Below are 14343 nucleotides of genomic sequence, written 5' to 3' on the forward strand. Positions count from 1 at the left end.
AATATTAATACAAAACTATATTAAATGTATTTGCTAGGCTGTATTCTGGTAATATAACTTACTCAGTAATAAGTCCGCTCATCTTTTGCTGCTCCGCTTGGGTCTTCTTATGCTTTTTCCTGTAATATTCCAGGGAATCGAACCCGGGGCGTATTGGCATCCAATTCTCACCACGGAGCACCTGAAGACATGACAACTATCGTTACTTATTTACGCCGAGAAATAGGCATTATGTATTCAAAATGATTACGTTTTTAAGGTAAGACTCTTTGCTCATTTTATTGACAAAGTTTGAGAGCAAGAAACTGAGGAGAAATAAGATTATTTAGGATAACTTACCTGCGCACACGCTTCAGGATCAAAAAGAAAAATAAAAGTTGGACCTCCAAAAACTGACTCCAATCTGACGATTGGTCCGTAAGTTTTGTATAAAACATCGTCTAAAATATTTAAGTCTGACAGAGCTCCTGTAAAACCGAAAAGAAAAATTAAGGGATAGGTACTAGAAAATTGGACCTATTTGGAGGATAGAAGTAGATTTAGTAGCAGTAGATCTCCATTCCCATGTGAAAGAGTTCGTCCAGGGAAGTTCTGCCACCTTACCTATGTCTGCCGCCAAGCAATAATGTTAGCATAACTGTGTTCCGGTTTTGGAGATTAAGGGTGCTCATGAAATTACACACATGGGACTTATCTACTTATGTCTCATGGTGACGGGTGTAGTGGTAGAGCCCCTCAGATCTTTGCAATTTAAAGCTCTGAGTGGCACTGCAACTGTTATGGACAGTCGTGTAGCTTACCATCAGGCGCACGACTTGCTCGACCCGTCACTTGATGTTATAAAAAAAGATGAATTATGAAATATTTTTAAATACACCGTACACACAGACGGACGGACGCGTATTAACAAGTGCAGGCACACACGCGCTTGCGCAAGCGCTCAATATAAAAAAAGAATATACTTATTCATTTGCATATTTACATAACTAACATTTTGGAAATATAGTAAAATCTCGTGCCAATGAAAGTAATGGAACCTTACCACTAATTGCCTCGGCAGTCGAACGTTTACCATACTGATCTGCCACGCAGAGGTCCCGAGTTCGATTTCCGGGAGAAATGAATGAATGAATGAATGAAATGTTCTTTATTGCACATTAAAAATTACAATGACAAAACAGAACAGTAATGTAAGTATCACAGAGTAAGATAATATACAACACGCGGCTTTTTTGCTAAGTAACAATTTCTTCCAGGCAACCTTAGGATAGAAATTTAACAATTGGAATGGGGGTGCAACTAAAGAATATCTTGTAATAAAATAATGAAATATTTGTACGGCCTACATTTATTTCTCTCGTGTCCATGAGACCCGCGACACATGGTTTCCCTAGTGCGTGGCTATGAGTGTGTGTATTATTTATTATTACTACAATTGCTGATTTTCAGGTTCCATCATGATACTCATAAAATTATTTTATTTAAGAACCGTTTTATAAATTTTTAATAAATTATAAAATGCTTAGGTCCAGCAGGGGTTAAATGCTTAATACACTCTCCGATTTCAAAGGCCCTGCGTCAAGGGTGGGTGTGATTTGTGAAAGGGCACCGCTGTCATTAACGTACATATATGTAAATTTAGGTCACCTAACAGTTATTACTACTTGCACAATACATGCAAAAATAATTCTGATACAATAAACTTATTATTCACCTCTCTAGCTCGGAAAAGTTTTCTTTCTCCTTAGAAACCTGCACACAAAAGCGTTTTTTCCACGCTAGCGTGGAAAAGGTTTTTGAGATTCGAACTTGACGATGGACTGTGGTGCACCTAACATTTTCTTTCGATGATGACGCGATTTGTCGTACATTATTTATGTAATATAAATCCGATGGAATATTTTATTCTTATTATTGTTAATATTAAATTGACAACGATAACTAATTTTGTTTATTAAAACTGTTTTGTTATAGTTCAACCGCTTTTCTCTCATCTATCTACATTGTTATACGTATATTTATAACTCTCGACACAAATATTGACGTTGAAACAATTAGCTACGGTGCGACCTTAATAGGTTAGTTCGCCTCGTAGGTAGCGGTATGCCGAGGGAAGAGAGCAAAGTTTTCGCCCCGCTTTGTCACTCACTCAAGCTTGGTGGCAGTAATTTTTAAAACATTTACTTGTCCGGTAAAACGTTTTCCTTGGGCACCCCATGCGCTCGTGTTGCTAAGTTTTTGAAGATCTATTAGTAACATTGACTTACAATTATATGGACGTCGGGTCTGCGCTAAAAAGTGTCCGAACTTATAGGGCGTTAAAACCGTATACAGAGCGTCATTCACGCTTTAGTCTTCGTTTGTTCGACTGACAGCAAAGCAAGCAAAATTAGACAGTACTGCGATGACATTACAATTTAAATTCAACGTTTTAGCTTTTTCATATTCCTTTACATGTCACTACGTTTAAATAGGTTGACTTGGGACATTTTTTTCGTGGTTTTTGTATTAGACCCGTCGTCCATTTATATGTAAGTCAATGATTAGTAAGTAATATTTTTTGAAGCACTCTTTAGAATTGTTTATGATACTAAGTGACGGAACGAACAAGTGGTGCGCCTGATGGTAAGCGACATGCCTGTCCATAGCTGTTGCAGGGCCAAACAGAGCTTTAAATCGCAAAGATCTTAGGGAAACTGTCACTGCTCCCATCACCCTGACAAGTCCCATGTGCCTGTAATTTCACCAAATTATCAACTGATTAGATCAAATAAAAACATGAAATGTAAACCCAAGTGTTCAGGACGAAAACGTCTTCGCGCCCAAGTGATTTATTATGTGATTTATAAGATTGTGATTTGTTATTGTTGTACATATTAATTATGTTAATTTTGGTAAATAAATGAGAGGCAGGCAGGTCTTGCTTGGAATCTTTATAGTTCTCCCGTCCCGCTCCTACATTGGTGCCGTCCCGTCTTTTCAAGTTTGTGAGCGGTACGGCAGGCCAACAATAATATAAAAGACGGAGCGTTGGGAGCGGGACGGCATTCCAAATCTGACCGCGATCCAAGCAAGATCAAGAAGCTCAAGAAGAATTCTCAACCAGGCATTTTCTGTACAGTCCCAAATAATCCTCATTCAAGTGTGGGTCGTCGAAGGGGCCCACACCAAGCATGTTTTAGTACATAATTAAATGACGCATCCAAATTGGGTTATTGGTACACTGAACCTTCTCTGATTTTTACGCATATCATTAACATAAAGAAGATATTCAGTAGGCCCAAGAATGGAGCCTTGAGCTGTACCCTCCTCCATATTTTTTTGTTTTGTAATATACACTTCACCAATTTAAACAAGGTACACCTGTTATTATTGTATGTACCAAGGCTTTTAACCATTATAACAAGAGCATAAAATATTCCCATAGGACTATGACCCCTGTCCTTAGATGTCTTTGCATAGATAACCCATTTAATTATTAATATATTATTATTAAACCTTTAGTCCATAACCGATAACATCTCAAAGATCCTTTTGAAACAACGTTTTGTTGTTAGGGGTATAACGGTATACCAGAAGGGGTTTTGCATATTTTATACGGGTGAAAAGGTAAACATCACGCAGTATATTATGTGCATAGATTATTTACGAGTGTACCCCCGAATACCAGTTCCTATCTTAAAAGGGATCGAAGTGGTTTTAAAAGCTTTCTTGTTTACTACAAATATTGTTAGTCAATTTTAACATTGATTTAAAAATTTCCATATTTTTTTTATATAAAGTCGGGATAAGCAAGTCGTGCTTTTGGTGGCAAGCGACACGCCTATAGATAACAGTTGCAAGAACAACTACCCTCAGGTTGCGATCTGCAGTAGCCCGTGTGGATGTCCTTAAATCGACTTCGCGCTCAGGTAGGTCGCTGAAGAGACAAGATGTGTAAATGGGGTTTCAGGGATGCTAGTCTCACCCAATATGACAGCGGTGCCCCAACACAGTCCATGCAGCACTTACTGTTTTGCCCCTTGTATGTGATACGTGTACGACGGAAAATCACGCAGTCAAAGTGGCAACATTCGTGATTAACACTAGTTAGTGATCGGTCATTTAAAAAAGTAGCTTATCATTAAGTTGTTAAAATTTGAAAAACAAAACGTTAAACCAAAATGAGTTTAAAGAAATAACAGTTAAAGAAACTACTAGAATTGGAAGCAGTGATTATTTTCTGTTTGGAAGGAACTTAGCTTTGTAATTAGAATCTCTCGGGTTCGTTCTACAGCCAAGTTCGAAAAAGTTAGTGTCCCATGGGATTTTGACTGGAGTGTTTTATCTAAGAAGTGGGATTCTTTGCAGGTTTTGTTTTTCCCTAAATATCATTTAGGCGAACGAATGCGATCCTCAACTGTTTTAACCTCCTGCCTAATCAGAGACCTTTTCTTAGAATGTTTTTATGAAACTTTCAGGGATTGTTGTTAATATTTTAGAAACTATGAGAAAATTAAAAAAAATATTTGTTCAGAAAATCCGGATATTCACTATGTCCTATATGTAGGACAACGGCACTATATTAAGATGTCCTTTTAAAATTTTGAATGGTTTTAAGTGGACTAATTAGCAATTAAAAGCAAATTAAATGAATACTTGAATAAAATATTATACAGGCTGTATATTTGAAAGTGGGACATACTTATAGAGTGCGTTATATTCCTGATTCTCAACCCAAAGAAATAATAAACTAATGAACTTAAACTTTACAAAAAATATTTTTTAATTTTTTTTTATCGACTACTACTTGAGCACAACATTAGTTATCGAAATCTATGCACATCACTATTATTGCTCCGACGTAGCGGCGAAAAGCAAAGCACAGGTCGGGGGTGAGGACGCGGGCGCATACGCGAAATTGCTCAGTTCACGCGCGACCTTGATCTAACGAAGACACGTAAATTATTTGTCCTTCCGCTCGCCCGATCACCGCAAAATGGGTATTTATTCTAACGTGTGTATTCTAATTGACTGAGATGGTGCGACTTTACGCAATAAGTGGTGATAGTGTGAGGCAAGCTATTGAAATGTTCTCAAATCGGAGTTTACGCAGAGGAGGTGAACAGTACTGTGAGACAAAATGTGTTTGTGTTGTACAATTTGAAACAGAAAATTACTATGATGCCGTGCTAGACTATGCATTGTGGAAAACGGTGGACATTTTGAACACTTGCTCCGTACCACGTAAGTGTAAATACACTGTAAATAACTAAAAAATCAATCATTGTAATTAATTTGATTTCACATTTTTAACTACGCCAAAAACCTCAATTCTTATTAAATGTTAACTACTTACTAAAACATTTCGATGATAGTTCAAGTAAAAAACAATTAACATAACCTAAAACGTAAATGTGAAATCATTGTTATTGTTGCTGTCTCACTCGGCGCTCGCTTGGTAGCATTCCCATAGCACTCGAAATTAAGCGTAAAGGGAATCGGTTTATTCCTATCTACACTTCAAAACACATTTGTTGATTTATTTTTTGTTCTATCCCATATCCTAATTTATTTTAGTTTATGTTAAGTTGTAAAATGATTTACTATGATATTTATGAATATGTCTCACTTTCAAATATACAGCCTGTATATTGAAATTAAAAAAAACACAAAATGTACTTTTTAAAGATAAACTAACAAAATATAAATATTTCTTCTGAAAAAACGATATATCTACGTCTATCGTTTAGTTGTTAATACTATTAATCTAATTTACAAACTTCATTAAATTGTAAAATAGGAACGAACGTAAGAGATTAACAGACACATACATAAAAATAACCGTAAACGCCGTATCATCTTGCACCACGACAATGCCAGTTCTCGCACGGCCAGACAGACAAATGAATTTTTGAAGGTGAACAATGTTGACCTTATGAGCCATGCCGTGTACAGTCCCGACCTGGCACCTTGTAACTTTTATTTATTTCATTAAGAACCAGTTACGCGGTCAACGATTTTCATCACCTGAAGAGGCTGTCGAAGAGTATGAAGAAAAGTTTCAGAGATTGTCACTGAGGAGTGGCATAAATGTTTTCAAAATTGGTTCATTGGTATCAAAAAGTGCATTAACGCTAACAATAAATTCATTTCTGAACCGTTATAGAATGTTTTTCTTATTCATTCCGGAAACTTATAGTGCGCCTCACGTATAAGTATATGTCGGAACCGTCAGGGATTCACGAATCGTGCAATGAGATTGCGTTTAGAAGTAACACTATGTTTCAATCACTTTGAAATCGAATAACAATCTTGTATTTTCTATTAATTTTAACGATCAAAATAGGCACTAGGCGAAACGTAGGAGAGTTTCTAGGTAGCGTGTGTGCAGCCCGAGAGTCCAACCACCGCTGTGTCATCTCTTGTCTACCGCCACTGTTCCTTAGACTCCGTCGAGGTCTACCGGCAGAAGGAGCGTGCCTCACACTCTGTAACTGCAGGTGGTGCCTCTGTCTCGCAGTTTTTCGTCCGTGCTCATGATCTTTTCGACATAATATATATTATTGTGGTAGACGGACAACCCAGAAAAAGCATACTTATTTATTAGCAGTAGATCTCCTTGTGAAAGATTTCGTCCAGGGAAGTACTGCATCCTTACCTATTTCTGCCGCCAAGAAGTATGTCAGCATTACTGTGTTCCGGTTTTGAAGGCTAAGGGTGCTGGTGAAATTACAGGCACATGGGACTTGTCAACTTATGTCTCAGCATGACGGGCGCAGTGGTAGTGCCCCTCAGATCTTTGCAATTTAAAGCTCTGAGTGGCACTGCAACTGTTACGGACCGGTGTGTAGCTTGCCATCATATCCGTCCCGTCACTTGATATTATAAAAAAAAAACTTGTTACAGTTTGAGATTTTCTAGAACTGCCCGGAATACCGGGAGTACCCAGTAGAACTTAGCACGGGCTCTACAAGCCCTACTCGTGCCATCAGGAATCATAGCTCATTCTTGGGTTTGCTACATCTTCAGACTTAGATGAGCGATTTCAGCACTCTAAGATATTTTACTCTGTAGTTGTTCACGCTGGAGCATTGCAGTAGGATACGCGCTATCGTTTCCTTCCCCGTCATGCGTGCTCTGCATAGCGGGCTGTCCTTGATACTTAAATTGAGAAGGTGTTCATTCATTCCTGACGGCCTTGCACTAATTTCATGGCACAAGGGCCGGTGCCTTTTGTGGTACGCTACGTGTGTCAGTACGTTTGCACCGTCCCACCTGAGTCACACCACCAGATCTGCCCGGTAAGCTGCAGAGTATGCGGCAAAATTGAAACATGCCAAGTACAATGCCTTGGATGCGATGTACGATTTTGTGCCAATTGCAGTGGAGACTGGGGGACTTGAGGTGCGGAGGCTAAAGAATTCATCAGGGAGTTGGGTCGTCGGCTTAGAGAAAGAGGCTATGATTCACGCTCTGGATCTTGCTTGGTGCAACAAATTTCGTTGGCTATTCAGCGCGGTAATGCTGCCAGTGTTTTGGGGACGTATGTACCAGCTAAGATTCAGAGCGGTACATTTTCATTGCACTAGTTGGATAAAAATGGTCAAGTCTGGCTAATTGCATTGTTAATTTTTACTTGACGAAGCCTGTTGCTGATTTATATTTGTGTCTTCCTGACGAAGCCTACGTTGCGGTTGTTAATTACACATTAGTCATCTACATATTTAGTAATGTGGTACTCTCCTAAGAGAATATAATCGTAAATATGATGTCATCTTATCTTGTATAAATCGATACGAGCTAAAAATAAATTGTCCTCAATTATTCATGATGATTTCACTTAAGATACCCTAAAGATACCCACGATACGTAGAGTCAAGCCCCTCCACCCACCTAGACGTAATACCGTATTAGAGTGTAACTTCCCTATACCTAGACTATGCAGACTGTACAACGACTGCAGTGAGTTTGTGGATATATGTGGCGCATCACTAACCTGTTACAGGCAACGGACTTTATTTTTTGTAACTATTACAACTTCATGCCTTATTTGTAATGCAATATAATTGTAGTTGCACACGTTATTTTTTTTTATATGAATAAAATTGGGTTCCCGCGGCAAGGTACCCAAGATGCTGAGTTCCCCCTTTTTATGGCTATGCTAATGCATTGGGCAAGGTAGCTGCCGGCACTTGGGTTTCCCAGACAGTATATTAATTTTCCAAGTAAAAAGGCCAAGAGTTTCGACTCCAAAGGCTGTAAATAGGTAGTAGTACTTTCTTCTTATTTGTAAAGCCTATCATAACTTTCTATATTTAGTATTTAAATTATATATTGTAGTACATGTTATAAAAAAAATTAAAGTGTGAATAACTGTAGTATTTATGTATATTAATAATGAATTGTGTTTGACTGTTGCATGTTGTGGCAATATTTAATTGAGTCAATACTTTGGGACTTTGAATTGTATAATCATAATTGTATGTTATAAAAGTATGTCGTTGCTTCTAAATAAATAAAAAAAAAGTATGTGAAAAAGCTATAAAAATCTTTTTTAATTTATTTGTGGCAACAAACTGTCGTACAATAAATAGTAATTATTTACATATATTCCTCTTAAAATAGAGCTATAATGCCAGCACGTTAATAATTATAATAGGTAAGACGGGTATAACATATCTTGTGGAATTATTTGCAATGATAACATACTTGTTTTATATGTTAGTAATAGAATTTCAAAATTTTGTATTAACTGTATCATAAAAACAGTACAGAGTACATTGAATTACAATTATATGGACGTCGGGCATGCGCTAAAAAGTGTCGGAACTTATAGGGCTTTAAAATCGTATACAGAGCGTCATTCACGCTTTAGTCTTCGTTTGTTCGACTGACAGCGAAGCAAGCAAAATTAGACAGTACTGCGATGACATTACAATTAAAATCTAAACGTTTTAGCTTTTTCATATTCCTTTACATGTCACTACGTTTAAATAGGTTGACTTGGGACATTTTTTTCGTGGTTTTTGTATTAGACCCGTCGTCCATTTATTTGTAAGTCAATGACAGAGTATTAAAAAAACGACCTCAAAAATCATTAATCCCCTAGTTTGCCACGCCTAGAGGTGAAATATTTTCTTCAAGGTTTTCTGAGGTAGAAGGTACCATCCAAGAAGGTATCCAACAAAAAAAAGAACCATCAAAATCCGTTCACAAAGAGTTATCGCATAACATACATACACCACCTCCTTATTTTGAAGTCGATTAAAAATGGAGTTTATAAAATGATAACAAAGTTATTAAATGCCATTAACAATTTGTAGTAGTAAAATTCATTTACTTCATTTACTTCTGCACTCATTTATTGATTTATATAAATGAAAGCAACTCTCAAGGCGGATAGAGCTAGTAATACCGTTTTCACCGCGAAACTTGTAATTTTGAAAAATAAAATTGTTATTATTTATATACATTATCTGTTCTGTGATGCAAATAATTCATAGAAATTTGGAATTTAAAATTGAAAGTCATACCATTACTGCTTAAAGCACACGCTATAAAAACCAAAAACGCCACGCTTTCAACGCCTCGTCTGAAAAATAATCGTAAAAACATATTCCTATTCCAACGTGGGAATACGAACTTCATTACACTAAATAAATGTTGAATGTGCTAACGGCATTACGTGTCTGTCTGTTCGTAACTTTTTATGAACGTCATTGCATACATTTTTAAGTGACGGCTTTTTCATGTTAACATGATTGCGATTTTAAGTTGAGACTTTTAAGAAGTTTGTTTAAAAGCTCGACGGAGATGAGTGGAGAAGACTAAGATAGGAGCAAGAGTGGAATAGTAGCAGTAGAGCTTCTTGAGAAAGAGTTCTCTGCGTTCTTTGCAATTTAAAGCTCTGTGCGGCGCTGTAATTGTTATATACAGAAACTGCTATGGACAGGTGTGTCGCTTAAGACCAGATGCATGATTTGTTAGTCCCGTCACTTGGTTTCATAAAAAAATATGTAAAGACTTAAAATTTTAAGGCGATAATTCCCTTCTTTTTGGGTCGGTGGCTAAAAACGAAAACAAATGAAAGTCGTCTAATTTTTAAATTCAGAAACCTTAGGATTCTATTTGAAAAAAGTTTATATTCTGAATTTTATATTAAAAAACAATTATTTAATTTCAAAGAGGCCAGAAGCTTAGAACGGCATATTAATACTTAATCCCCTAATATACATATTTTATAATACAATCGTATAAGTTTCAGAATTGGGGAAAGCGACGAAATTACTCTATGAAATGGTGACTTTATGTTGAAATTTAATAGCAAGAAACTCCATGAATATGAAATTTAATCTTATTAACTGGAAAATCATTAGTAACTTTGAAGAAATCGGAATAATGATGTAGTAAATTAGCATTGCTGGATAATGAAATTCTTCATTCGTCTTCATAAAGTATTATTCATATTCAGAACCTTACGATAACTCAGTTATCGACCGATTAAATTTGATATCGTATGTGAATAAACATTCACAACTTACTCACAACACTCGAATTCGAAACCGAACCGAAATGACGTCACACCCGTACGATTACTCCAACTTCTCGACCGGCAAAGGCTACAAACGTTATTCAGAGCACAGAAAGATATCGAATGCAAGTTACGGAACGTTCTATTGTTTACAAAGCAAGAATGTAAAATGGAAATCTCCTATTTAAATAAATAAAGTCTAGATTTTGTTCAATTTTATTAGGCCTTTAAAGTCTTAAATATATATTAAGAGGATTTTCATTTAACTCGAATACTCTGAATAGCTCTGAAAGCGCCTATCGATTCGAAGATATCCTATCGAACAATTCGGTTAAAATGTCGAAGAGTTCTGAATCGGGGTCCTATACAATTACAAGACACACGTTACTCACTAAACTAACATTACTATCTGAAACATCAGTAATATTACCGTTTGAAGAAGTTTCAAACTACATAAAAATAGCGTGGAAGTATCCACTTAAAACTTTTACGACTCGTATCAAAGTAAACTTCGCTAGAGCGCCTGAATTTTATATTAGAGCAAAAGCATTAAACCGAATTTTCGCCTATTTACTTTTGTGTCCAAGTTTTAATACGAAAAGTTTGGGTTTCAAGATCTGCCTCGTTATTACACGCTTAGAAATATTGCCTGCAGCAGGACCTAGATACATTAATAAAAATAATGGCCTAGTCAGTCGCGTATCTATCTTCGAAGAGTATGCAAGTGCATGTACTGCTGTCACGATCGAAATAATTCTTTAAACGGTAACTTCAATAAATGCAAAATACCTAATAGTGTTTTATACTTATTACGTGGTTGTTATATGGTGGAAATAAAGAATAACCCCTTTATCCCGTGTCAAATAATTCACACAAGTGTGTACTCTTTGCGGTTTATTGGAAAATAAACCTTCACGGATTGGGATAGGTACAATTTCAACTTTCCTCGAATTAAATTTAATACTTATTTCCGTAGTCGATTTCGAGTGTGTCCAGGGGTATGACTTTTTATATTCGTACACGGTCAAGGGCATGTCGAGTTTGACAATAAAATTCAACTCTATATGTAGTTTGCAATAAGGATGGTTCAAAGTTTTTTTTTATGATACCGAGTGACGTCACTCTGAGACAGAAGTTGACAAGTCCCATGTGCCTGTAAATTCTCTATAAATAAGGTAATATAAAAAAATATTTAAAATATATTTAATTATGTAGAACGCTGTTATAAATTGAATCATTAGGAGCAACAAGGGCGTTTGGCCCGTTTTGATGTTATTGCGTCAAAACATGTAAAGCATTATCTAGTATCTTGTGACAAAAAATTATTTCGACCTGTTCCTTCTAGATGGCGTAAGTTTCATTCATTCCGAAGGTGGCGCTCCGCCCTTGTTGCATAGATTATAAATGTACGTGTGAATTTCGGACACGTCACGACCTGCAGTTTGTAAAAACTTATTTTAATGTAAAAAAATATTTTAAACGAGAGATTTCATCCTCAACCTGGAGCATCTAGGAGGCCTGTTTTTTGATTTCAATCTAGCGAATTTAATGAATAATTTTTTTTTTCAATGTAACTTTTAAATATGACTAATTCACAAAAGTATCTAAAATTATTATTTATTTCCTTAGAAACAAATAATAATACGAAGGCTCTATTAATTTACCGGTTAACGCAAGGAAATAAAAATGTAGAAACATTAGAAATTGTTTTAAAATAATAATAACACCTGAATCATTTAGCTAAATCATAGGACAAATAAATAATAAAGTATATAACAGTCATATTACAAATATGTATTAAAAAGTTATATCTTTTTTAGACATTAAAACATTATTTTCAATTTTATCGTATCTCATTTTTACGTGAAACGCACTTGTTACACAAAATGCTTCAATTTATGTTGTCTTAATTTTGACGACCTGCCATTCTAATCGGACTAAATTTTACGGAGTACATATAGACACAAAATTACACATAACAAACACTGCTAGAAACATACAATTTACGACAACAACGCCTCATTATGTGGACAATCGAGAATGGTCCGCTAACGAATGCAAAATTGTATTGGGGCTATTCCGCACTCGGCACACGTATTCTCATAAAAGCTGTCTTGTGTTTCTTTGAGTATTTCTGACGCACTACAGAACCAGTAACATCCGAAACGCGTTATCATATTAAACCCGAAGAGCCCACAGACCCGCTGATAGACCTCTTTCTTTGTCGTTAAGAAAAGGGAAGCAAATTGACTTCATCTACTTTGACAGTTTAATGACATAAAGCATTTTGATTTACCGCCTCTATTAACAGAATCTTCGTCCTACAAAAACGTGCTGTTAGGGCAATTTTACAACCTGGGCCCCAGAGTATCTATGATAGAGAAATGTAAAAAGATATTCTTACACTAACGTCATAGTACATTTATGAAAATGTTATTTATGTCAAGAAAACAATATTTTTTTTATGAAAAATAGTGACAGACGTAACGTTAATACTAGGAATACAAATAAACTAGCTGTTTTTGACAGTCGTCTTTCTAAAGCCTTAAACTCATGTATACTCTTCTTTGTGAAGATTACGATTGTATTCAAAATTTGCCATTTACGAGGTTTAAAACTATAATGAAACAAAAACTTTGTACTAAAGGTTATTTATTACACAGCTTCTGCGTACTTGGAAGACAAAACTCCGTGGCAGTGACCCATTTAGATCTTGCAGATCTTAGATATTTAAGTTCAATACTATAATGATAAATGTTTTCAAATATATATTTACAAAGAGCGACCTCTAGAGTTTCCTGCTCGTTGTGCAGTTTCGGGAATCAGTTTAATGAATGAGTAGTAGAGTTTAAACAGTATGTCGATTTCAAGTGTCAATTGGTTATATATGAAATGAAGATTAATTGACTTTGACTATACTTTTACTTGAATTGTTATTCATCTATACGTGATGCTATAAAAGCATGGACTTGTCTGCGGGAGGGCTGATGGCAGATGAAGCAACCTTGTTCTAGAGTAGCGATCACGTCAAGACAAGTGTAGTGTAGGACACCTGCCTCAAGATAGAAAGACGAATTGAGAAAGGTGGCGGCAGTGGGTACAGTAAGTAAGTAAGGGTAGTCATAGAAAATCCGAAAAGTAATTTCCTAAGCTACGAAAACTTTTATGCAAACAAAAATACGAAACTATCCGAAAGAAATACTGAAATTTCCGAAAACTCTTGCTGACGTAATACTAGTCTAGCAACATAATTTATATTTTGCCGAAAACTATTATTAGCCATTTTTATCGTAAATTATTAATTATATTATAATTTGATCTGAACACGTATTCGGAAACACAAACAAATTCGCTTCTATCTGCTTACAGATGCCCCGGTCCCGCGGGGGCAAAGCCATGGTTATGTGGACCTGGGCTGAACCCTGAAATGGAGCAGCCCGACCGCACTAAACCCCCGGAGTAGTCCTCCTCTCCGATATAGACGGAGGTACAGGTCCGCTATTGCACTCGTCCCCCTGCTGCTGGCCGCGCTCTGCGTAGGCCCTCGTCGAGAAGGGAGACATATCGGTCCCTCGTCTCCGAATGTGAGGCTCGCCGAACTCCAGACGACCCCTCCATCCTGGGCTCCTCTATGCTGGGCAACTAATTCCCGCGAGTCCGTTATCCAGGGGCCATGGGGGGCAGGACAGCACTAAAAAAACTGGGAAGTTCAGTGGCTGCTCCTCCAGCCCATGCGTTTTTTAATTTGGTCGAGTGTTACCTATTTGACACTAAATTGTTGAGAACGGGACTAGACACCACCGGCCGGATGAGTTGACCTGCTCAGGGAG

The sequence above is a fragment of the Hyposmocoma kahamanoa genome, unplaced genomic scaffold, assembly GCF_003589595.1.
Source record: "Hyposmocoma kahamanoa isolate Upper Pololo Valley unplaced genomic scaffold, ASM358959v1 176, whole genome shotgun sequence".
NCBI classification, from domain to species: Eukaryota; Metazoa; Arthropoda; class Insecta; order Lepidoptera; family Cosmopterigidae; genus Hyposmocoma; species Hyposmocoma kahamanoa.